The sequence below is a fragment of the Rattus norvegicus genome, chromosome 1, assembly GCF_036323735.1.
Source record: "Rattus norvegicus strain BN/NHsdMcwi chromosome 1, GRCr8, whole genome shotgun sequence".
NCBI lineage: Eukaryota > Metazoa > Chordata > Mammalia > Rodentia > Muridae > Rattus > Rattus norvegicus.
In genome coordinates, this window is record NC_086019.1 from 119,354,394 (window position 1) to 119,379,391 (window position 24,998).

The window sequence follows — 24,998 nt, forward strand, 5'->3', positions numbered from 1 at the left end:
TTTTGTTCTTTCAGTTTGTTTATATGATGGATCACGTTGATGGTTTTCCGTATATTAAACCATCCCTGCATGCCTGGGATGAAGCCTACTTGATCATGATGGATGATTGTTTTGATGTGCTCTTGAATTCGGTTTGCCAGAATTTTATTGAGTATTTTTGCGTCGATATTCATAAGGGAAATTGGTCTGAAGTTCTCTTTCTTTGTTGTGTCTTTGTGTGGTTTAGGTATAAGAGTAATTGTGGCTTCGTAGAAGGAATTCGGTAGTGCTCCATCTGTTTCAATTTTGTGAAATAGTTTGGATAATATTGGTATGAGGTCTTCTATGAAGGTTTGATAGAATTCTGCACTAAACCCTTTCTGGACCTGGGCTCTTTTAGGTTGGGAGACCTTTAATGACTGCTTCTATTTCCTTAGGAGTTATGGGGTGGTTTAACTGGTTTATCTGTTCCTGATTTAACTTCGATACCTGGTATCTGTCTAGGAAATTGTCCATTTCCTGAAGATTTTCAAGTTTTGTTGAATATAGGTTTTTATAGTAAGATCTGATGATTTTTTGAATTTCCTCTGAATCTGTAGTTATGTCTCCCTTTTCATTTCTGATTTTGTTAATTTGGACGCACTCTCTGTGTCCTCTCGTTAGTCTGGCTAAGGGTTTATCTATCTTGTTGATTTTCTCAAAGAACCAACTTTTGGTTCTGTTGATTCTTTCTATGGTCCTTTTTGTCTCTACTTGGTTGATTTCAGCTCTGAGTTTGATTATTTCCTGCCTTCTACTCCTCCTCGGTGTATTTGCTTCTTTTTGTTCTAGAGCTTTTAGGTGTGCTGTCAAGCTGCTGACATATGCTCTTTGCTGTTTCTTTCTGCAGGCACTCAGCGCTATGAGTTTTCCTCTTAGCACAGCTTTCATTCTTTCCCATATGTTTGGGTATGTTGTATCTTCATTTTCATTAAATTCTAAAAAGTTTTTAATTTCTTTCTTTATTTATTTCTTGACCAGGTTATCATTGAGTAGAGCATTGTTCAATTTCCACGTATATGTGGGCATTCTTCCCTTATTGTTATTGAAGACCAGTTTTAGGCCGTGGTGGTCCGATAGCACGCATGGGATTATTTCTATCTTTCTGTACCTGTTGAGGCCCGTTTTTTGACCAATTATATGGTCAATTTTGGAGAAAGTACCATGAGGAGCTGAGAAGAAGGTATATCCTTTTGCTTTAGGATAGAATGTTCTATAAATATCCGTTAAGTCCATTTGGCTCATGACTTCTCTTAGTCTGTCGACATCACTGTTTAATTTCTGTTTCCATGATCTGTCCATTGATGAGAGTGGGGTGTTGATATCTCCCACTATTACTGTGTGAGGTGCAATGTGTGTTTTGAGCTTTAGTAAGGTTTCTTTTACGTATATAGGTGCCCTTGTATTTGGGGCCTAGATATTTAGTTCATCTTGGTGGATTTTTCCTTTGATGAATATGAAGTGTCCTTCCTTATCTTTTTTGATGAGTTTTAGTTGGAAATTTATTTTATTTGATATTAGAATGGCTACTCCAGCTTGCTTCTTCTGACCATTTGCTTGGAAAGTTGTTTTCCAGCCTTTCACTCTGAGGTAGTGTCTGTCTTTGTGTCTGAGGTGTGTTTCCTGTAGGCAGCAGAATGCAGGGTCCTCGTTGCGTATCCAGTTTGTTAATCTATGTCTTTTTATTGTGGAGTTGAGGCCATTGATATTGAGAGATATTAAGGAATAGTGATTATTGCTTCCCGTTATATTCATATTTGGATGTGAGGTTATGTTTGTGTGCTTTCATTCTCTTTGTTTTGTTGCCGAGACGATTAGTTTCTTTCTTCTTCTAGGGTATAGCTTGCCTCCTTATGTTGGGCTTTACCATTTATTATCCTTTGTAGTGCTGGATTAGTAGAAAGATATTGTGTAAATTTGGTTTTGTCATGGAATATCTTGGTTTCTCCATCAATGTTAATTGAGAGTTTTGCTGGATACAGTAACCTGGGCTGTCATTTGTGTTCTCTTAGGGTCTGTATGACATCAGTCCAGGATCTTCTGGCCTTTATAGTTTCTGGCGAGAAGTCTGGTGTGATTCTGATAGGTCTGCCTTTATATGTTACTTGACCTATTTCCCTTACTGCTTTTAATATTCTTTCTTTATTTTGTGCGTTTGGTGTTTTGACAATTATGTGACGGGAGGTGTTTCTTTTCTGGTCCAATCTATTTGGAATTCTATAGGCTTCTTGTATGTCTATGGGTATCTCTTTTTTAGGTTAGGGAAGTTTTCTTCTATGATTTTGTTGAAGATATTTACTGGTCCTTTGAGCTGTGAGTCTTCACTCTCTTCTATACCTATTATCCTTAGGTTTGATCTTCTCATTGAGTCCTGGATTTCCTGTATGTTTTGGACCAGTAGCTTTTTCTTCTTTACATTATCTTTGACAGTTGAGTCAATGATTTCTATGGAATCTTCTGCTCCTGAGATTCTCTCTTCCATCTCTTGTATTCTGTTGGTGAAGCTTGTATCTACAGCTCCTTGTCTCTTCTTTTGGTTTTCTATATCCAGGGTTGTTTCCATGTGTTCTTTCTTGATTGCTTCTATTTCCATTTTTAATTCCTTCAACTGTTTGATTGTGTTTTCCTGGAATTCTTTCAGGGATTTTTGTGTCTCCTCTCTATGGGCTTCTACTTGTTTATTTATGTTTTCCTGGAATTCTTTCAGGGATTTTTGCGATTCTTTCAGGCATTTTTGCGATTCCTCTCTGTAGGCTACTAGTTGTTCTCTAAGGGAGTTCTTCACGTCTTTCTTGAAGTCCTCCAGCATCATGATCAAAAATGATTTTGAAACTAGATCTTGCTTTTCTGGTGTGTTTGGATATTCCATGTTTGTTTTGATGGGAGAATTGGGTTCCGACGGTGCCATGTAGTCTTGGTTTCTGTTGCTTGTGTTCCTGCGCTTGCCTCTCGCCATCAGATTATCTCTAGTGTTACGTTGTTCTGCTATTTCTGACAGTGGCTAGACTGTCCTATAAGACTGTGTGTCAGGAGTGCTGTAGACCTGTTTTCCTCTCTTTCAGTCAGTTATGGGGGCAGAGTATTCTGCTTTCGGGCGTGTAGTTTTTCCTCTCTACAGGTCTTCAGCTGTTCCTGTGGGCCTGTGTCTTGAGTTCACCAGGCAGCTTTCTTGCAGCAGAAAAGTTGGTCTTACCTGTGGTCCCGAGGCTCAAGTTCGCTCGTGGGGTGCTGCCCAGGGGCTGTCTGCAGCGGCAGCAACCAGGAAGACCTGTGCTGCCTCTTCCGGGAGCTTCAGTGCACCAGGGTTCTAGATGGTCTTTGGCTTTTTCCTCTGGCGTCCGAGATGTGTGTGCAGAGAGCAGTCTCTTCTGGTTTCCCAGGCTTGTCTGCCTCTCTGAAGGTTCAGCTCCTCCTCCCACGGGATTTGGGTGCAGAGAACTGTTTATCTGGTCTGTTTCCCTCAGGTTTCGGCGGTGTCTCAGCCAGGGGTCCTGCCGCCCTGGGCCCTCCCCCACGGGAGCCCAGAGGCCTTATACAGTTTCCTCTTGGGCCAGGGATGTGGGCAGGGGTGAGCAGTGTTGGTGGTCTCTTCCGCTCTGCAGCCTCAGGAGTGCCCACCTGACCAGGTGGTTGGGTCTCTCTCTCACAGAGTCTGGAGGCAGAGAGCTGCTGCAGCCCAGGATCCGCGGGTGTGGGACTTCCGGTAAGCACAGAACGTGCCCGGTCCTAGAGGAATTCTGCTTCCGTGTGTCCCAAGCTCACCAGGCAGCTTTCTTGCAGCAGAAAAGTTGGTCTTACCTGTGGTCCCGAGGCTCAAGTTCGCTGGTGGGGTGCTGCCCACGGGCTCTCTGCAGTGGCAGCAACCAGGAAGACCGCGTTTCTTTTTTTTTTTTTTTTCGGAGCTGGGGACCGAACTCAGGGCCTTGCGCTTCCTAGGCAAGCGCTCTACCACTGAGCTAAACCCCCAGCCCCGGAAGACCGCGTTTCAAATTTTATGTGCTAGGCTGTGTTCATTCCTCCCCATTTCCATACCGCGTGGGAAGAATCAGTTCCCACAGCTCGTAAGTGAATGTTGAAGAGAATCCATTGCGCAGAAGAAAGCGAGAAGTATTTTGGCCATGAATCCCTGAATGTTAGCACTCAGTGATTTCCATGTGAACAAACTGAGAATGTGACCAAAATTCGTGTGACTAGATCAGTTGGTGTTTGCAAGTATCCCATTGACACCATGTTCCTCTGTCCCAAGAGCTCCAGAAACCATCTCCTTGATAGAATTTGTTTTCTGATGAATACTGAAGTAAACTTTAGTAAGATCAAGGATGAAGCAGTGTGATGACACATAGAAGGAAATTGGTAGCCAAAGCCACACCTTCAACTTCAATCTCCCGTACTGGCTAGGTTCCCTGTGGCCTGAGAGTTACATGAAAAATTTCGCCAAGCTCTCTTTGGGGGAATAATTCTTGGAGTGTCTTTTGATGCAGAAAATTTATCACCAATTTCTACATCTCTAAACTAAAGTCTTATTCCAGGGTTACCCTTGCCATTGGAAATCGATCTCCGTGCACCAGCTTGGATTTGTGACCTGTTGTGGACTGAAATTTCTCGAAATTCAAAAGGTATATTCATATTCCAGATCCCTCCTTTTGTGTAGATTGTATCATCAAGGATCTCTTCCAAGAAATTCAATTTTATGGCAGTATGAACTACAGGTATAAAGGAATTTCTCTACATTTTTAATTGTGCAGTTCAAAGGGACAGAACATACTGAGAAGTGAAATTCATTTCTGACTGGTATTGCATTATTTTTAATTAAAAAACCTTTGATGGGCTGAATTTATTAGTCAAAATCTGAGGAATATCTTATAAGAAATTCAATCGATTAATCGTGATCTTTTCACTCACCTGGGAATAGTGATCCACTGGACCGCAGGGGTGATGCCTGGTGACTGCAAGACATCAGAGCAGAGAGGGTAATGATGACTGGGATGGTGTTGCAGACTTGCACACAAGCAGATTATGAGACTAGGTGCTAGTTGGCAGGCAGTGTTTGCCAGCACAGTTGCACTAAGATTGTCCAGGTTCCCACAGATGAGAAAGAGCACAAGGCCATCAGAGCAGCTCAGATGAGTCCCGCAAGTGGTCCACAAATAGACAAAGTAGTGCTTGTAAACCTGGCTCCCTGGTTGGGCCTCAGCGTAATCCTATTGAGCATGATTTTTATGTCATCATTCTGTTCTTGACTTTCTGTTGTCATCATTGACCAAGACACAGGCAGGACACAACTGTCAATAATGCAATTTCACCTGCACCATGGCTTACCTGGGCTGCCAACACTGCCTCAGAAATTGAATCCTCACTTGCAAGTGCAGAGGATACAAGGGCACAGCACTCTTGTGTTGAATAAGGGGAGACCTAGCTTGAATTTGAAGACCGTCCTCTCTAAAAAGGAAAGAGCAAGATATGACGGCAATTGTATCCCTTCAGCTCATACAATCTTGTTAATTTTAAGGAGACTGTTTAATAAGTCTAATGTATGATGCCACTGAGCCGAATCAGTCTTGCAACTTCCACTTCCATGCTGACATTCGCATTACATGGAAAGTTACTTCACTAAGAGATCATTAAGGTCAATAGTTACCCAAAACCGAACCCTTGAGGAAGGGGATCACACAGGCTCTTGATCACTTACACTGATCAAATCTTTCAATTGCTAAACATTGTCAGAAACCAAGACAAAAGTGAAGTTCCTTGGGTAATATGGGGAGGACAATACATGAACAGTTACATATACGTTAATCAAATTTTCATGAGACTTGTGCGTTTCAAATTTTATGTGCTAGGCTGTGTTCATTACTCCCCATTTCCTTACTGCATGGTAACAATCAGTTCCCACAGCTGGTATGTGAATGCTGAAGAGAATCTTTTGCCCAGAAGTAAAGCGACATGTATTTTGGCCATGAATCCCTGATTGTTAGCCTCAGTGATTGCCATGTGATCAAACTGAGAATGTGACCAAAATTTGTGTGACTAGATAAGTTGGTGTTTGCAAGTATCCCATTGACATCACGTTCTTCTCTCCCAACAGTTCCAAAAACCATCTCGTTGATAGCATTTGTTTTCTGATGAATACTGAAGTAAACTTTAGTAAGATCAAGGATGAAGCAGTGTGAGTACACATGGAAGGGAATTGGTAGCCAAAGCCACACCTTCAACTTCAATCTCCCGTACTGGCTAGGTTCCCTGTGGCATGAGAGTTACATGAAAAATTTTGCCAAGCTCTCTTGGGGGAATAATTCTTGGAGTGTCTTTTGATGCAGAAAATTTATCACCAATTTCTACATCTCTAAACTAAATTCTTATTCCTGGGTTCCCATTGCCATTGGAAATCGATCACCATGCACCAGCTTGGATTTGTGAGCCTGTGTGTGGACTGAAATTTCTCGAAATTCAAAAGGTATATTCATATTCCAGATCACTCCTTTTGTGTAGATTGTATCATCTAGGATCTCGTCCAAGAAATACAATTTTATGGCTGTATGAACTACAGGTAGAAAGGAATTTCTCTACATTTTTAATTGTGCAGTTCAAAGCGACAGAACATACTGAGAAGTGAAATTTATTTCTGACTTGTATTGCATTATTTATAATTAAGAAAACTTTGATGAGCTGTAATTATTGGTCAAAAGACTGAGGAATATCTTATAAGAAGTTCAATCCATTAATCGTGATCATTTCACTCACCTGGGAATAGTGATCCACTGGACAGCAGGGGTGATGCCAGGTGACTGCAAGACATCAGAGCAGAGAGGGTAATGATGACAGGGTTGGTGTTGCAGACTTGCACACAAGCAGATTATGAGACTAGGTGCTAGTTGGCAGGCAGTGTTTGCCAGCACACTTGCACTAAGATTGTCCAGGTTCCCACAGAGGGGAAAGAGCACAAGGGCAACAGAGCAGCTCAGATGAGTCCCACAAGTTGTCCTCAAAGAGACAAAGTAGTGCTTGTAATCCTGGCTCCCTGGTTGGGCCTCAGCGTAATCCTATTGAGCATGATTTTTATGTCATCATCCTGTTCTTGACTTTCTGTAGTCATCATTGACCCAGGCACAGGCAGGACACAACTGTCACTAATTTAATTTCACCTGCACCATGGCTTACCTGGGCTGCCAACACTGCCTCAGAATTTGAATCCTCACTTGCAAGTGCAGAGGATACAAGGGCACAGCGCTCTTTTGTGGAATAAGGAGAGACCAAGCTTGAATTTAAAGTCTGTCCTCTCTAAAAAGGAAAGAGCAAGATGTTTTCGTAATTGTATCCCTTCATTTCATACAATCATGTTAATTTAAAGCAGACTGTATAAGAAGGCTAAAGTATGATGCCACTGAGTAGAATCACTTATTCAGTCCCACTTCCATGCTGACATTCCCAACACCCTGGGAAGTTACTTCTCTAAGAGATCATTAGGTCAATAGGTACCCAAAACCAAATCATTGATGAAGGGGATGACACATGCTCTGGATCAGTTACACCAATCAAATCTTTCAATTGCTAAACATCCTGAGAAACCAAGGCAAAGGTGAAGTTCCCTGAGTAATATGGGGAGAACAATTCACGAACAGTTACATATACGTTAATCAAATTTTCAAGAGACTTGTGCATTTCAAATTTTATGTGCCGAGCTATGCTCATTCCTGCCCATTTCCGTACTGCATGGTAACATTCAGTTCCCACAGCTGGTTAGTGAATGGTGAAGAGAATCCGTTGCAAAGAAGAAAGCAACAAGTATTTTGGCCATGAATCCCTGATTGTTAGCACCCAGTGATTGCCATGTGATCAAACTGAGAATGTGACCAAAATTTGTGTGACTACATCAGTTGGTGTTTGCAAGTATCCCATTGACATCACGTTCGTCTGTCCCAAGAGCTCCAGAAAATATCTCCTTGATAGCTTTTTTTTTCTGATGAATACTGAAGTCAACTTTAGTAAGATCAAGGATGAATCAGTGTGAGTATACATGGAAGGGAATTGGTAGCAAAAGCCACGACTTCAACTTCAATCTCCCCTTCTGGCTAGGTTCCCTGTGGCCTGAGAGTTACATGAAAAATTTCGACAGGCTCTCTTTGGGGTTATGATTCTTGGAGTGTCTTTTGATGCAGAAAATTTATCGCCAATTTCTACATCTCTAAAGTAAAGTCTTATTCCTGGGTTCCCCTTGCCATTGGAAATTGATCTCTGCGCACCAACTTGGATTTGTGAGCCTGTGTGTGGACTGAAACTTCTCGAAATTCAAATGTATATTCATATTCCAGATCCCTCCTTTTGTGTAGATAGTATCATCTAGGATCTCTTCCAAGAAATTCAATTTTATGGCTGTATGAACTACAGGTAGAAAGGAATTTCTCTACATTTTTAATAGTGCAGTTCAAAGGGACAAAACATACTGAGAAGTGAAATTCATTTCTGACTGGGATTGCATTATTTTTAATTAAGAAACCTTTGATTGGCTGAAATTATTGGTCAAAATACTGAGGAATATCTTATAGGAATTTCAATCCATTAATCGTGATCATTTCACTCACCTGGGAATAGTGATCCACTGGACAGCAGGGGTGATGCCAGGTGACTGCAAGACATCAGAGCAGAGAGGGTAATGATGACAGGGTTGGTGTTGCAGACTTGCACACAAGCAGATTATGAGACTAGGTGCTAGTTGGCAGGCAGTGTTTGCCAGCACACTTGCACTAAGATTGTCCAGGTTCCCACAGAGGGGAAAGAGCACAAGGGCAACAGAGCAGCTCAGATGAGTCCCACAAGTTGTCCTCAAAGAGACAAAGTAGTGCTTGTAATCCTGGCTCCCTGGTTGGGCCTCAGCGTAATCCTATTGAGCATGATTTTTATGTCATCATCCTGTTCTTGACTTTCTGTAGTCATCATTGACCCAGGCACAGGCAGGACACAACTGTCACTAATTTAATTTCACCTGCACCATGGCTTACCTGGGCTGCCAACACTGCCTCAGAATTTGAATCCTCACTTGCAAGTGCAGAGGATACAAGGGCACAGCGCTCTTTTGTGGAATAAGGAGAGACCAAGCTTGAATTTAAAGTCTGTCCTCTCTAAAAAGGAAAGAGCAAGATGTTTTCGTAATTGTATCCCTTCATTTCATACAATCATGTTAATTTAAAGCAGACTGTATAAGAAGGCTAAAGTATGATGCCACTGAGTAGAATCACTTATTCAGTCCCACTTCCATGCTGACATTCCCAACACCCTGGGAAGTTACTTCTCTAAGAGATCATTAGGTCAATAGGTACCCAAAACCAAATCATTGATGAAGGGGATGACACATGCTCTGGATCAGTTACACCAATCAAATCTTTCAATTGCTAAACATCCTGAGAAACCAAGGCAAAGGTGAAGTTCCCTGAGTAATATGGGGAGAACAATTCACGAACAGTTACATATACGTTAATCAAATTTTCAAGAGACTTGTGCATTTCAAATTTTATGTGCCGAGCTATGTTCATTCCTGCCCATTTCCGTACTGCATGGTAACATTCAGTTCCCACAGCTGGTTAGTGAATGGTGAAGAGAATCCGTTGCAAAGAAGAAAGCAACAAGTATTTTGGCCATGAATCCCTGATTGTTAGCACCCAGTGATTGCCATGTGATCAAACTGAGAATGTGACCAAAATTTGTGTGACTACATCAGTTGGTGTTTGCAAGTATCCCATTGACATCACGTTCGTCTGTCCCAAGAGCTCCAGAAAATATCTCCTTGATAGCTTTTTTTTTCTGATGAATACTGAAGTCAACTTTAGTAAGATCAAGGATGAATCAGTGTGAGTATACATGGAAGGGAATTGGTAGCAAAAGCCACGACTTCAACTTCAATCTCCCCTTCTGGCTAGGTTCCCTGTGGCCTGAGAGTTACATGAAAAATTTCGACAGGCTCTCTTTGGGGTTATGATTCTTGGAGTGTCTTTTGATGCAGAAAATTTATCGCCAATTTCTACATCTCTAAAGTAAAGTCTTATTCCTGGGTTCCCCTTGCCATTGGAAATTGATCTCTGCGCACCAACTTGGATTTGTGAGCCTGTGTGTGGACTGAAACTTCTCGAAATTCAAATGTATATTCATATTCCAGATCCCTCCTTTTGTGTAGATAGTATCATCTAGGATCTCTTCCAAGAAATTCAATTTTATGGCTGTATGAACTACAGGTAGAAAGGAATTTCTCTACATTTTTAATAGTGCAGTTCAAAGGGACAGAACATACTGAGAAGTGGAATTCATTTCTGACTGGTATTGCATATTTATAAATAAGAAACCTTTGATGGGCTGAAATTATTGTTCAAATGTAGAGAGCGGCGCGGCGAAACAAAGAGGGCGCTGACATCCAGCCTTGTCTGCATATAAACGACTTACTGTGCATGTGCAGGCTTGTCCCCTTGCTAGGGCTCCCTCTAGTGGTGAACAGCGGTACTGCACATGTGCAGTTTATGCACCAGGTGTTAGTTGACCGTTAATATGCTAATGAGATGATTCATTCTCCGCCAATCCCTGGAGAACAAGTAGTTGGGTGATCCAAGCCCCACCAGTCCCTGAGAGATAATTAGCATACTGTTGTCTATATAAGCCGAGCAATTTTGCTGCTCGGTGTCCCTGTTCAGAAGAGCTGTAACACTGAGAAGAGCTGTAACACTAAGAAGAGCTGTAACACTGAGAAGAGCTGTAACACTGAGAAGAGCTGTAACATTAAGAAGAGCTGTAACACAGTAAAGGCTTGCTCGCAAAAGAATCCTGTTGCCACACGATGTTCTTACTGGCGGGACATTGGGCGCGCGACAAGTGGTGCCTATACCTGAGAACCAACAGTTCCGGTGCCGAGGCGACCCTTCAGTGTGCTGAAGAGGATTCAGAACTGCGAGAAGGTAAATTAAAAGGCAAGCTCCGAGAGGCATGCCCCTTTTCGGATTTAGTCTTGCCATGGAGGGATTGTTGCTTGTTTTTATAGTGACTGTTGTCTTCTTACTAGTTGTGTTAAAATGTGAGGACATAGTCAAGGCAGGACAGAACATTCAAGAGAGCATGTCAGAAACGGAGCAGAGTGAGAAATTAGGAGTGCGCAAAAAGGAAAAGGTTACTAAAACAAAAGTGAAAGAGATACAAAAGGCGGAAGAAATGCCGCTGGAGGAAAAAATAGGTGTACCCCGGAGGATGAAGTACAAGTCATCTGGAGAGGATACTTTGTATCCATTAAAAGAATCAGAAGCCTTAGAACTGACTGGTAGTGACTCTGAGCAAGAGTTGTCAGAGTCGGAGGAGGAGGAATTAAAGGAAGAGGCAGCCAGATATGAGGAAGAAAGATATGGGCCTAGGTGGAGAGCCACTGTGAAGAAACCGAAAGTTATTAATGCCTCGGTGGCCTCCACTCCCCCGCCTTATATAGAGGGGAAGTGTGAGTACTCTTTCTGTCCACCTGAAACACAGCGAGCACTTAGGCAAATGTTTCCTGTGTTTGAGGACGATGGCGTTCGTTCTCATCAGCCCCTAGAGCACAAGCAAGTTAAGCAACTGGCAGAGTCTGTTCGTGCCTGTGGGGTTACTGCTAATTTTACCATGTCACAGGTAGAAAGACTAGCAAGCATTGCCATGACTCCAGCAGACTGGCAATCTGTGACAAAGGCCTGTCTCCTTAGCATGGGACAGTATATTGAGTGGAAGGCATTGTGGCATGATGCTTGCCAAGCACAAGCACGTGCAAATGCAGCAGCAGGACAACCTGCCTGGACATTTGACATGTTAACTGGACAAGGGCAATGGGCCAATAATCAAACTGCCTTCCCCTTGGAGGTATATGCCCAGGTTGCTATTAGTGCTGTCAAGGCATGGAAAGCTCTAACTAACAGAGGAGAGGTGTCCGGGAACCTGACCAAGGTCATCCAAGGACCAAGTGAGCCTTTCTCAGATTTTGTGGCCCGCATGATGGAGGCTGCTGGTAGGATTTTTGGAGACCAAGACCAGGCCATGCCCTTAATAGAACAGTTAGTTTTTAAACAATGTACCAAAGAGTGCCGCAATGCAATCCTCCCCTGGAAATCTAAGGGGTTGCAGGCTTGGATGAAAGCCTGTAGGGAAATAGGAGGACCACTTACCAATACCGGTCTAGCCGCGGCTATATTACAAGGACAAAGGCGGCCTGGCCTCTCTAGCAGAGGCATCACGTGTTTCCAATGTGGAAAGCCCGGTCATATGAAAAGGGAGTGCAGGAATCAGAATCCTGGCTTTAATCCAAAGAAAGCCCCAGGACTGTGTCCAAAGTGTAAGAAAGGGAAACATTGGGCCAATGAGTGCAGGTCAGTAAAGGACATAACGGGGAAACCCTTGGATATGTCAAAAAACGTCCAACGGGGCCCCCGTCCTCAGGGCCCTCAAATATATGGGGCAACCAGCTCCCCAGTAACCTGGGCTCATCAAACTTCCCCAGGAGAGCCACTCCGGGTTCCGCAGGATTAGACCTCCGTGCCACCTCCAGAATCGTCCTAACCCCTCAAATGGGGGTGCAGCCTATCCCCTCTGACTTTCATGGCCCTTTACCACCCAATACAGTTGGGCTGCTTTTAGGACGCTCCTCTACTACTCTTAAAGGATTGGTGGTACATCCTGGGGTTATTAATCAAGATTATGAGGGCCAGTTGAAGATCATGTGCTCCTCCCCATGAGGTCTCTTCTCCATTTCCCCAGGTGACCGGATTGCACAATTGCTTGTTTTACCCAGTTATCACGCCCAGTTTAAATCGGGAAGTACAAAAAGAGGGAAGAAGGGTTTCGGCTCTACGGGCACTGATTCAGCATATCTTATGGTCTATTTACACGCTCGACCTACTCTGATCCTAACCATTGAAGGAAAGACATTTGAGGGAATTCTAGATACAGGGGCAGACAAAAGCATTATCTCCATTAAATGGTGGCCTACAAAATGGCCCATTACTCAATCTTCCCATTCATTACAAGGTTTAGGTTATGAAGCTAGTCCAACTATTAGCTCTAGGCCCTTAAAGTGGAAAGCCCCAGAAGGACAGGAGGGTAGTTTCGTCCCATATGTTCTTCCTTTACCTGTCAACTTATGGGGAAGAGATATTTTGGCTGAGTTAGGGCTTAAACTTATGAATGAGAATTCCCTACCAGCACAGAGAATGGTAAGGGATATGGGGTATGTCCCAGGAAAAGGCATTGGTAAGCATCACCAAGGAACTACAGAGCCAATTCAACCCACTGCAAAACCCGATCGTCACGATCTGGGTTTTTCTTAGGGGCCATTGAGGGGGCTATGCCCATACCGTGGATAACAGAGGAAGCTTTATGGGTTCCTCAATGGCCTCTCTCCTCTGAAAAGCTGGAGGCCGCTCACCAATTAGTAAAGGAACAGTTGCAATTAGGACATTTGGAACCTTCAAGCTCACCCTGGAATACTCCAATATTTGTTATAAAAAAAGAAGTCAGCAAAATGGAGACTATTGCATGATCTTAGAGCAATTAATACACAAATGCAATTGTATGGATCAGTCCAACGCGGTCTTTTGCTTCTTTCTGCCTTTCCAAAGCAATGGGAGTTTATTATAATAGATATTAAGGATTGCTTTTTCTCTATTCCTTTACATCCTAAGGATAAAGAGAGGTTTGCCTTTACTCTGCCTGCAATAAATCATGTGGAGCCTGATGAGCGCTATCAATGGAAAGTCTTGCCCCAGGGGATGGCAAACAGCCCCACTATTTGTCAGTTATATGTACAACAGGCCCTGACCCCTGTCAGAGGGCAATATCCATCACTAACGATTCTTCATTACATGGATGATATACTCCTTTGTGGATCCAAACCTCAAGAGCTTGAGATAGCATATGCTGACTTAAGTAAACATTTCCAACAGTTTGGGCTAACTATAGCTACTGAAAAGGTTCAGAGATCGCTGATGGGCAAGTTTTTAGGAGCCGTTGTACATCCAGAAGTTATTACTCCACAAAAAAATCGAAATCAGGCGAGATCACCTACGAACCTTAAATGATTTTCAAAAACTTTTGGGAGATATTAATTGGCTACGGCCATTCCTGAAAATATCTACTGCTGAGTTAAAACCTTTGTTTGATATATTGAAAGGGGATCCGCAATTAACATCCCCGCGATCCCTGTCTATGGAGGCTGTAGAGGCCCTCCAAAAGGTGGAGAAGACTCTTTCTGAGGCTCAATTAGTAAGGATACAACCTGATGAACCTTTTGAGCTATGTGTTTTGCAAACTGCTAAATTACCCACTGCGGTGTTATGGCAGAATGGCCCCTTACTTTGGATTCACCCACAAGCCTCTCCGGCTAAAACCATAGAGTGGTACCCCTCAGCGGTGGCAAGATTGGCTATGAGAGGACTAAAAGTAGCTGTAACTCATTTTGGTAAACATCCAATAAAAATTGTTATACCCTATACTGCAGAACAGCTCCAAGTGCTGGCTGCTACAAATGATGACTGGGCAATACTTGTGTGCATCTTTTCAGGGGTGTTTGATAATCACTACCCCAGGCACCCCATTTTGACCTTTGCAAAATGTCATCCCCTTGTGTTTCCCCGGGTTACCAGCATGGAACCCCTTCAGGCAGGGGATATTGTTTATACGGATGGATCGAAAACTGGTTTGGGTAGTTATGTGCATGACGGTAAAGTGGTAACTAAGCAATTTACCCCTAATTCCCCTCAATTAGTTGAGTGTCAGATTGTATTGGAAGTGCTCCGAGTGTTCCCTAGTCCATTAAGTATTGTTTCAGATTCCTCCTATGTGGTTAATTCAGTTAAATCTTTAGAAGTTGCGGGAATGATTAGAACCACTAGTACAGTGGCTTCCATGTTTCTGGAGATCCAGCAGGAGTTACTATCTCGGCATTCCCCTTTTTTCATCACCCATATAAGGGCTCATTCAGGGTTGCCTGGCCCAATGCCTCATGGGAATAACCTGGCCGATTTGGCTACTAGAGCCACTACGTTTGCTGTGCTGACTCCTGTGGAAGCTGCCACCCAGTTCCATTCTTTATTTCATGTTACTGCTGAGACCTTACGCAGACGTTTTCCTATTTCTAGAGCAGAGGCCAGAAAAATAGTGCTTCGCTGCGGTTATTGCAGTGCGTTTATTACCACCCCACCTGTGGGCATTTATCCCCGTGGCCTTCGACCCCTGCAGGTTTGGCAGATGGATGTTACCCATGTCCCTGCCTTTGGAAAATTAAAGTATGTGCATGTTTCCATCGATACATGCTCCGGGGTCATAGTTGCTTCTCCCTTGTCTGGGGAAAAGGCCTCTCATGTCATTGCCCACTGTCTTGAGGCTTGGAGTGCTTGGGGTCTTCCTAGGCTGCTCAAGACCGACAATGGCCCTGCTTATACTTCAGAAAAGTTTAAACATTTCTGCAATCAGATGGGTGTTGCACACCTGACAGGACTTCCTTATAATCCTCAAGGCCAAGGAATCATTGAACGTGCCCATCGCACATTAAAGGCTTATTTAAATAAACAAAAAGGGGGAATTGGTGAGGTGCCGCCAACCCCCAAGGTTGCCATCTCCACTGCACTTCTTACTTTAAATTTCTTAAATTTAGACGCCCATGACTATTCGGCGGCAGAACGCCATGGGCAGTGGCCTATCCCACCCAAGGATCAGGTGAAGTGGAAGGATGTACTCACTGGAGAATGGAAAGGCCCGGATCCTATTCTAATACGATCCAGGGGAGCGATTTGTGTTTTTCCGAAAAATCAAGAAAATCCAATTTGGGTACCTGAGCGTTTGACTCGAAAACTGCTTTCTGCTCTTCCTGAAGATGAGACTACGAACCCTACTATTACTACTGGGAATGGTAATACAGGTTAATTCGCTCACCCTGTGGGCTATTGCCAGATCCTGGCCAGTACCCATGCCAGTTCATAGCAATTCTACTGTTTTGAGAATAAGACTGACAAGCATAATCTCTGGCCTTGGTTTCGATGGGTGCTGTCCAATGAGCAAGGGTTATATACATCCCTGACCCCCTTTGCTAGGTTGATGGGAGAGAACTTCGTGCTGTATAATGTTTCAGCTACCAGAAAAAGGTGATACCAGGTTGATTAATATTCAATATAATAACCTCTTGGTAAATAATACTGCCACTAGTACTTCAGTATGTGCTAGATCACCTTTTTTTCTGATAAGCACTAATGTAAGCAGTGGTGCTTTAAATTGTAATAGCTCTGATGTAGTCTGCTATTTAGCTGAATGCTGGGATGGCACCAATGACACCGCAGTGATGGTTAAGATTCCCTCCTTTGTGCCAATCCCAGTGGAGGCAAACCCAGATAGCTTTCCTATTCTTAATTTGCTGAGAGCCAAAAGAGATTTTGGAATAATGGCAGCCATAATTTCAGCCATTCTGCTGTCTGCTGCCACAGCTACCACAGCTGCAATCGCTATGACCAATCAAATACAGACGGCTGAGAATGTCAATCAGAACTGCAGTGGCACTAGAGATACAAGAAGAATTTAATACCTATTTGGCATCTGGCCTTCTATTAGCCAATCAAAGGATAGATTTAGTTCAAGAACAATTGAAGCACTGTAGCATATGACACAGCTGTCTTGTGTTTCCTCCCTTCGAGGTTTATGCATTATTCTTTTGTGAGCTAACTTTTCTCAGAATTTTCAACAGAACAAAGAAATCTCAAATTATCTGAAAGGAAACTGGTCCATGAAAGCAGAGCAACTATCAAGACAATTGCTGATGCAGATTGCTGTCCTCAACAGCACTAGGCTGGACCCCATCACAGTTGAAGACTTTACCTCATGGATTACCAATGCTTTCTCCCTTGTTAAGGAGTGGGCGGGCATGTTTGTCCTGGGGAGCTATTGTCCTCCTGGGATGCAGAGTAGGTCTCTGGCTTATTGGCTGTTTAAAAAGAGAACATGCCAGACACAAAGTGGTTGTTTACAGGCTATGACCACCATTAAAAAGGGTACTTCTCCCAACATATGGCTGGCCTCTTTGAAAGATCAAGAATTCGCCCTAGATCATTTTTGTCACAGTCATGTGGAGTCATTGTATCCAGGGACGGGCAACTTTCCTCGAACTCGGACCAACCTAAGACACGGGGCCTGGTGGCGATAGGGTAACTCTATGACGGGTAAGGACGAGTTTGGATGAGAACGACCTAAGACAGGAGCAATGACAAGATTGACATGACACCCAGATCTAGACCAGTCATTTTATTAAACAAAAAAGGGGGAGATGTAGAGAGCGGCACGGCGAAACAAAGATGGCGCCGACATCCAGCCTTGTCTGGATATAAACGACTTACTGCGCATGTGCAGGCTTGTCCCCTTGCTATGGCTCCCTCTAGTGGTGAACAGCGGTACTGCACATGTGCGGTTTATGCACCAGGTGTTAGTTGACCGTTAATATGCTAATGAGACGATTCATTCTCCGCCAATCCCTGGAGAACAAGTAGTGGGGTGATCCAAGCCCCACCAATCCCTGAGAGATAATTAGCATACTGTTGTCTTTATAAGCTGAGCGATTTTGCTCCTCGGGGTCCCTGTTCAGAAGAGCTGTAAAACTGAGAAGAGCTGTAACACTGAGAAGAGGTTTAACACTAAGAAGAGCTGCAACACTAAGAAGAGCTGTAACACAGTAAAGGCTTGCTCGCAGAAGAATCCTGTTGCCACGCGTCGTTCTTGCTGGTGGGACATTGGGCGCATGACATTCAAAATACTGAAGAATACCTTAAAGGAAATTCAATCCATAAATCGTGATCATTTACTCACCTGGGAATAGTGATCCACTGGACCTCAGGGGTGATGCCAGGGGATTGCAAGACATCAGAGCAGAGAGGGCAATGATGACGGGGTAGGTGTTGCAGACTTGCACACAAGCAGATTATGAGACTAGGTGCTAGTTGGCAGGCAGTGTTTGCCAGCACACTTGCACTAAGATTGTCCAGGTTCCCACAGAGGGGAAAGAGCACAAGGGCATCAGAGCAGCTCAGATGAGTCCCGCAAGTGGTCCTCAAAGAGACAAAGTAGTGCTTGTAAACCTGGCTCCCTGGTTGGGCCTCAGCGTAATCCTATTGAGCATGATTTTTATGTCATCATTCTGTTCTTGACTTTCTGTTGTCATCATTGACCTAGACACAGGCAGGACACAACTGTCAATAATGTAATTTCACCTGCACCATGGCTTACCTGGGCTGCCAACCGTGCCTCAGAATTTGAATCCTCACTTGCAAGTGCAGAGGATAAAAGGGCACAGCGCTCTTGTGTGGAATAAGGGGAGACGTAGCTTGAACTTGAAGACTGTCCTCTCTAAAAAGGAAAGAGTAAGATGTGAGGGCAATTTATCCCTTCAGTTCATACAATCATGTTAATTTTAAGGAGACTGTTTAAGAAGTCTAATGTATGATGCCACTGAGTAGAATCACTCTTGCAACTTCCACTTCCATGCTGACATTCCCAACACATGGAACGTTACTACCCTAAGAGATCATTAAGGTCAATAGGTACCCAAAAATAAACCATTGAGGAAGGGGATCACACATGCTCTTGATCATTTACACTGAGCAAATCTTTCAATTGCTAAACATTGTCAGACACCAAGATAAAGGTGAAGTTCCCTGAGTAATATGGGGAGGACAATACACAAACAGTTACATGTACTTTAATCAAATTTTCAAGAGACTTGTGCGTTTCAAATTTTATGTGCTAGGCTGTGTTCATTACTCCCCATTTCCATACTGCGTGGGAACAATCAGTCCCCAAGCTGGTAAGTGAATGCTGAAGAGAATCAGATGCCCAGAAGAAAGCCACAAGTATTTTGGCCATGAATCCCTGAGTGTTAGCACTCAGTGATTGCCATGTGATCAAAATGAGAATGTGACCAAAATTAATGTGACTAGATCAGTTGGTGTTTGCAAGTATCCCATTGACATCACGTTCCTCTGTCCCAAGAACTCCAGAAACCATCTCCTTGATAGCATTTGTTTTTGATGAATACTGAAGTAAAATTTAGTAAGATCAAGAATGAAGCAGTGTGATGACACATAGAAGGGAATTGGTAGCCAAAGCCACACCTTCAACTTCAATCTACCCTACTGGCTAGGTTCCCTGTGGCCTGAGAGTTACGTGAAAAATTTCGCGAAGCTCTCTTTGGGGCAATAATTCTTGGAGTGTCTTTTGATGAAGAAAATTTATCGCCAATTTCTTCATCTCTAAACTAAAGTCTTATTCCTGGGATCCCCTTGCCATTGGAAATCCATCTCTGTGCACCAGCTTGGATTTGTGATCCTGTGTGTGGACTGAAATTTCTCCAAATTCAAAAGGTATATTCATATTCCAGATCACTCCTTTTGTGTAGATTGTATCATCTAGGATCTTTTCCAAGAAATTCAATTTTATGGCTGTATGAACTACAGGTAGAAAGGAATTTCTCTACATTTTTAATAGTGCAGTTCAAAGCGACAAAACATACTGAGAAGTGAAATTCATTTCTGACTGGGATTGCATTATTTTTAATTAAGAAACCTTTGATGGGCTGAAATTATTGGTCAAAATACTGAGGAATATCTTATAGGAAGTTCAATCCATTAATCGTGATCATTTCACTCACCTGGGAATACTGATCCACTGGACCGCAGGGGTGATGCCAGGTGACTGCAAGACATCAGAGCAGAGAGGGTAATGATGACGGGGTTGGTGTTGCAGACTTGCACACAAGCAGATTATGAGAGTAGGTGCTAGTTGGCAGGCAGTGTTTGCCAGCACAGTTGCACTAAGATTGTCCAGATTCCCACAGAGGGAAAAGAGAACAAGGGCATCAGAGCAGCTCAGATGAGTCCTGCAAGTGGTCCTCAAAGAGACTAAGTAGTGCTTGTAACCCTGGCTCCCTGGTTGGGCCTCAGGGTAATGTATTGTGCATGATTTTTATGTCATCATTCTGTTCTTGACTTTCAGTTGTCATCATTGACCCAGACACAGGCAGGACACAACTGTCAATAATGTAATTTCACCTGCACCATGGCTTACCTGGGCTGCCAACACTGCCTCAGAATTTGAATCCTCACATGCAAGTGCAGAGGACACAAGGGCACAGCGCTCTTGAGAGGAATAAGGGTAGACCTAGCTTGAATTTGAAGACTGTCTTCTCTAAAAAGGATAGAGCAAGATGTGTGGGCAACTGTATCACTTCAGTTCATACAATCATGTTAATTTTAAGGAGACTGTTTAAGAAGTCTAATGTATGATGCCACTTAGCAGAATCACTCTTGCAACTTTCACTTCCATGCTGACATTCCCACCACATGGAAAGTTACTTCCCTAAGAGATCATTAAGGTCAATAGGTACCCAAAACCAAATCATTGACGAAGGGGATGACACATGCTCTTGATCATATACACCGATCAAATCTTTCAATTGCTAAACATTGTCAGAAACCAAGGCAAAGGTGAATTTACCTGAGTAATATTGGAAGGACAATACACGAACAGTTACGTATACTTTAATCAAATTTTCATGAGACTTGTGCATTTCAGATTTTATGTGCTAGGCTATGTTCATTCCTCCCCATTTCCATACTGCATGGTAACAATCAGTTCCCACAGCTGGTAAGTGAATGCTGAAGAGAATCTGTTGCCCAGAGGAAAGCAACAAGTATTTTGGCCATGAATCCCTGAGCGTTAGCACTCAGTGATTGCCATGTGATCAAACTGAGAATGTGACCAAAATTCGTGTGACTAGATCAGTTGGTGTTTGCAAGTATCCCATTGACATCACGTTCCTCTGTCCCAAGAGCTCCAGAAACCATCTTTTTGATAGCATTTGTTTTCTGATGAATACTGAAGTAAACTTTAGTAAGATCAAGAATGAAGCAGTGTGATGACACATAGAAGGGAATTGGTAGCCAAAGCCACACCTTCAACTTCAATCTACCCTACTGGCTAGGTTCCCTGTGGCCTGAGAGTTACGTGAAAAATTTCGGGAAGCTCTCTTCGGGGCAATAATTCTTTGAGTGTCTTTTGATGCAGAAAATTTATCGCCAATATCTTCATCTCTAAACTAAAGACTTATTCCTGGGTTCCCCTTGCCATTGGAAATCGATCTCTGTGCACCAGCTTGGATTTGTGAGCCTGTGTGTGGACTGAAATTTCTCCAAATTCAAAAGGTATATTCATATTCCAGATCCCTCCATTTGTGTAGATAGTATCATCTAGGATCTCTTCCAAGAAATTCAATTTTATGGCTGTATGAACTACAGGTAGAAAGGAATTTCTCTACATTTTTAATAGTGCAGTTCAAAGCAACAAAACATACTTAGAAGTGAAATTCATTTCTGACTGGGATTGCATTATTTTTAATTAAGAAACCTTTGATGGGCTGAAATTATTGGTCAAAATACTGAGGAATATCTTATAGGAAGTTCAATCCATTAATCGTGATCATTTCACTCACCTGGGAGTAGTGATCCACTGGACCGCTGGGGTGATGCCAGGTGACTGCAAGACATCAGAGCAGAGAGGGTAATGATGACAGTGTTGGTGTTGCAGACTTGCACACAAGCAGATTATGAGATTAGGTGCTAGTTGGCAGGCAGTGTTTGCCAGCACAGTTGCACTAATATTGTCCAGGTTCCCGCAGAGGGAATAGTGCACAAGTTCATCATAGCAGCTCAAATGAGTCCCACAAGTAGTCCTCAAAGAGACAAAGTAGTGCTTGTTACCCTGGCTCCCTGGTTGGGCCTCAGCGTAATCCTATTGAGCATGATTTTTATGTCATCATTCTGTTCTTGACTTTCTGTTGTCATCATTGACCCAGACACAGGCAGGACAAAACTGTCAATAATGTAATTTCACCTGCACCATGGCTTACCTGGGCTGCCAACACTGCCTCAGAATTTGAATCCTCACTTGCAATAGCAGAGGGTACACTGGCCCAGTGCTCTTGTGTGGAATAAGGATAGACCTAGCTTGAATTTGAAGACTGTCCTCTCTTAAAAGGAAAGAGCAAGATATGAGGGCAATTGTATCCCTTCAGTTCATACAATCCTGTTAATTTTAAGGAGGCTGTTTAAGAAGTCTAATGTATGATGCCACTTAGCAGAATCACTCTTGCAACATCCACTTCCATGCTGACATTCGCAACACATGGAAAGTTACTTCCCTAAGCGATCAATAGGTAAATAGGTACCCAAAACCAAATCATTAATGAAGGGGATCAAACATTCTCTTGATCATATACACCAATCAAATCTTTCAATTGCTAAACATTGTCAGAAACCAAGGCAAAGCTGAATTTACCTGAGTAATATTGGAGGGACAATACACGAACACTTACGTATACTTTAATCAAATTTTCATGAGACTTGTGCATTTCAGATTTTATGTGCTAGGCTATGTTCATTCCTCCCCATTTCCATACTGCATGGTAACAATCAGTTCCCACAGCTGGTAAGTGAATGCTGAAGAGAATCTGTTGCCCAGAGGAATGCAACAAGTATTTTGGCCATGAATCCCTGAGCGTTAGTACTCAGTGATTGCCATGTGATGAAACTCAGAATGTGACCAAAATTCGTGTTACTAGATCAGTTGGTGATTGCAAGTATCCCATTGATATATCGTTCCTCTGTCTCAAGAGCTCGAGAAACCATCTCCTTGATAGCATTTGTTTTCTGATGAATACTGATGTAAACTTTAGTAACATCAAGCATGAAGCAGTGTGATGACACATAGAAGAAAATTGGTAGCCAAAGCCACAATTACAACTTCAATCTACCCTACTGGCTAGGTTCCCAGTGGCCTGAGAGTTACATGAAAAATTTTGCGAAGCTCTGTTCGGGGCAATAATTCTTGGAGTGTCTTTTGATGCAGAAAATTTATCGCCAATTTCTTCATCTCTAAACTAAAGTCTTATTCCTGGGTTCCCCTTGCCATTGGAAATCCATCTCTGTGCACCAGCTTGGATTTGTGATCCTGTGTGTGGACTGAAATTTCTCCAAATTCAAAAGGTATATTCATATTCCAGATCCCTCCATTTGTGTAGATAGTATCATCTAGGATCTCTTCCAAGAAATTCAATTTTATGGCTGTATGAACTACAGGTAGAAAGGAATTTCTCTACATTTTTAATAGTGCAGTTCAAAGGGACAAAACATACTGAGAAGTGAAATTCATTTCTGACTGGGATTGCATTATTTTTAATTAAGAAACCTTTGATGGGCTGAAATTATTGGTCAAAATACTGAGGAATATCTTATAGGAAGTTCAATCCATTAATCGTGATCATTTAACTCACCTGGGAATACTGATCCACTGGGCCGCTGGGATGATGCCTGGTGACTGCAAGACATCAGAGCAGAGAGGGTAATGATGACAGGGTTGGTGTTGCAGACTTGCACACAAGCAGATTATGAGAGTAGGTGCTATTTGGCAGGCAGTGTTTGCCAGCACAGATGCACTAAGATTGTCCAGGTTCCCACAGAGGGAAAAGAGCACAAGGTCATCAGAGCAGCTCAGATGAGTCCTGCAAGTGGTCCTCAAAGAGACAATGTAGTGCTTGTAAACCTGGCTCCCTGGTTGGGCCTCAGTGTAGTCCTATTGAGCATGATTTTTCTGTCATCATTCTGTTCTTGAATTCGGTTGTCATCATTGACCCAGACACAGGCAGGACACAACTGTCAATAATGTAATTTCACCTGCACCATGGGTTACCTGGATCCCAACACTGCCTCAGAATTTGAATCCTCACTTGCAAGTGCAGAGGGTACAAGGGCACAGCGCTCTTGTGTGGAATAAGGGGAGACCTAGCTTGAATTTGAAGACTGTCCTCTCTAAAAAGGAAAGAGCAAGATGTGAGGGCAATTGTATCCCTCAGTTCATACAATCATATTAATTTTAAGGAGGCTGTTTAAGAAGTCTAATGTATGATGCCACTTAGTAGAATCACGCTTGCAACATCCTCTTCCATGCTGACATTCCCAACACATGGAAAGTTACTTCTCTAAGCGATCAATAGGTCAATAGGTACCCAAAACCAAATCATTGATGAAGGGGATGACACATGCTCTTTGTCATATACACCGATCAAATCTTTCAATTGATAAACATTGTCAGAAACCAAGACAAATGTGAATTTCTCTGAGTAATATGGGGAGTACAATACACGAACAGTTACATATACTTTAATCAAATTTTCAAGAGACGTGTGCGTTTCAAATTTTATGTGCTAGTCTGTGTTCATTCCACACCATTTCCATACTGCATGGTAAAAATCAGTTCCCACAGCTGGTAAGTGAATGCTGAAGAGAATCAGTTGCCCAGAAGAAAGCAACAAGTATTTTGGCCATGAATCCCTGAGCGTTAGCACTCAGTGATTGCCATGTGATGAAACTCAGAATGTGACCAAAATTCGTGTGACTAGATCAGTTGGTGTTTGCAAGTATGCCATTGACATCATGTTCTTCTGTCCCAAGAGCTCCTGAAACTCTCTCATTGATAGCATTTGTTTTCTGATGAATACTGAAGTAAACTTTAGTAAGATCAAGAATTAAGCAGTGTGATGACACATCGAAGGGAATTGGTAGCCAAAGCCACACCTACAACTTCAATCTACCCTACTGGCTATGTTCCCTGTGGCCTGAGAGTTACGTGAAAAATTTCGCAAAGCTCTCTTTGGGGCAATAATTCTTGGAGTGTCTTTTGATGCAGAAAATTTATCGCCAATTTCTTCATCTCTAAACTAAAGTCTTATTCCTGGGATCCCCTTGCCATTGGAAATCGATCTCTGTGCACCAGCTTGGATTTGTGATCCTGTGTGTGGACTGAAATTACTCCAAATTCAAAAGGTATATTCATATTCCAGATCCCTCCATTTGTGTAGATAGTATCATCTAGGATCTCTTCCAAGAAATTCAATTTTATGGCTGTAT

The 24,998-nt window shown here is 42.8% G+C and overlaps 7 non-coding genes across 7 annotated transcripts; all 7 read right to left on the reverse strand.

Annotated features, from left to right (window-relative positions):
* Positions 1-5,203: 5,203 nt before the first annotated feature.
* LOC134485394 (small nucleolar RNA SNORD115) lies at positions 5,204-5,281 on the reverse strand. Its single transcript, XR_010063433.1, has one exon. It is a non-coding gene; the product is annotated as a small nucleolar RNA SNORD115 (small nucleolar RNA).
* Positions 5,282-7,042: 1,761 nt separating this feature from the next.
* Positions 7,043-7,120, reverse strand: LOC134485385 (small nucleolar RNA SNORD115). Its single transcript, XR_010063424.1, has one exon. It is a non-coding gene; the product is annotated as a small nucleolar RNA SNORD115 (small nucleolar RNA).
* Positions 7,121-8,880: 1,760 nt separating this feature from the next.
* On the reverse strand, positions 8,881-8,958 carry LOC120100260 (small nucleolar RNA SNORD115). The gene has a single exon (XR_005500037.1). It is a non-coding gene; the product is annotated as a small nucleolar RNA SNORD115 (small nucleolar RNA).
* Positions 8,959-18,133: 9,175 nt separating this feature from the next.
* Positions 18,134-18,211, reverse strand: LOC120100263 (small nucleolar RNA SNORD115). Its single transcript, XR_005500040.1, has one exon. It is a non-coding gene; the product is annotated as a small nucleolar RNA SNORD115 (small nucleolar RNA).
* A 1,759-nt stretch (positions 18,212-19,970) lies between these two features.
* Positions 19,971-20,047, reverse strand: LOC120100285 (small nucleolar RNA SNORD115). The gene has a single exon (XR_005500060.1). It is a non-coding gene; the product is annotated as a small nucleolar RNA SNORD115 (small nucleolar RNA).
* Positions 20,048-21,809: 1,762 nt separating this feature from the next.
* Positions 21,810-21,887, reverse strand: LOC120100241 (small nucleolar RNA SNORD115). The gene has a single exon (XR_005500019.1). It is a non-coding gene; the product is annotated as a small nucleolar RNA SNORD115 (small nucleolar RNA).
* A 1,761-nt stretch (positions 21,888-23,648) lies between these two features.
* Positions 23,649-23,725, reverse strand: LOC120100274 (small nucleolar RNA SNORD115). Its single transcript, XR_005500050.1, has one exon. It is a non-coding gene; the product is annotated as a small nucleolar RNA SNORD115 (small nucleolar RNA).
* Positions 23,726-24,998: the final 1,273 nt, after the last annotated feature.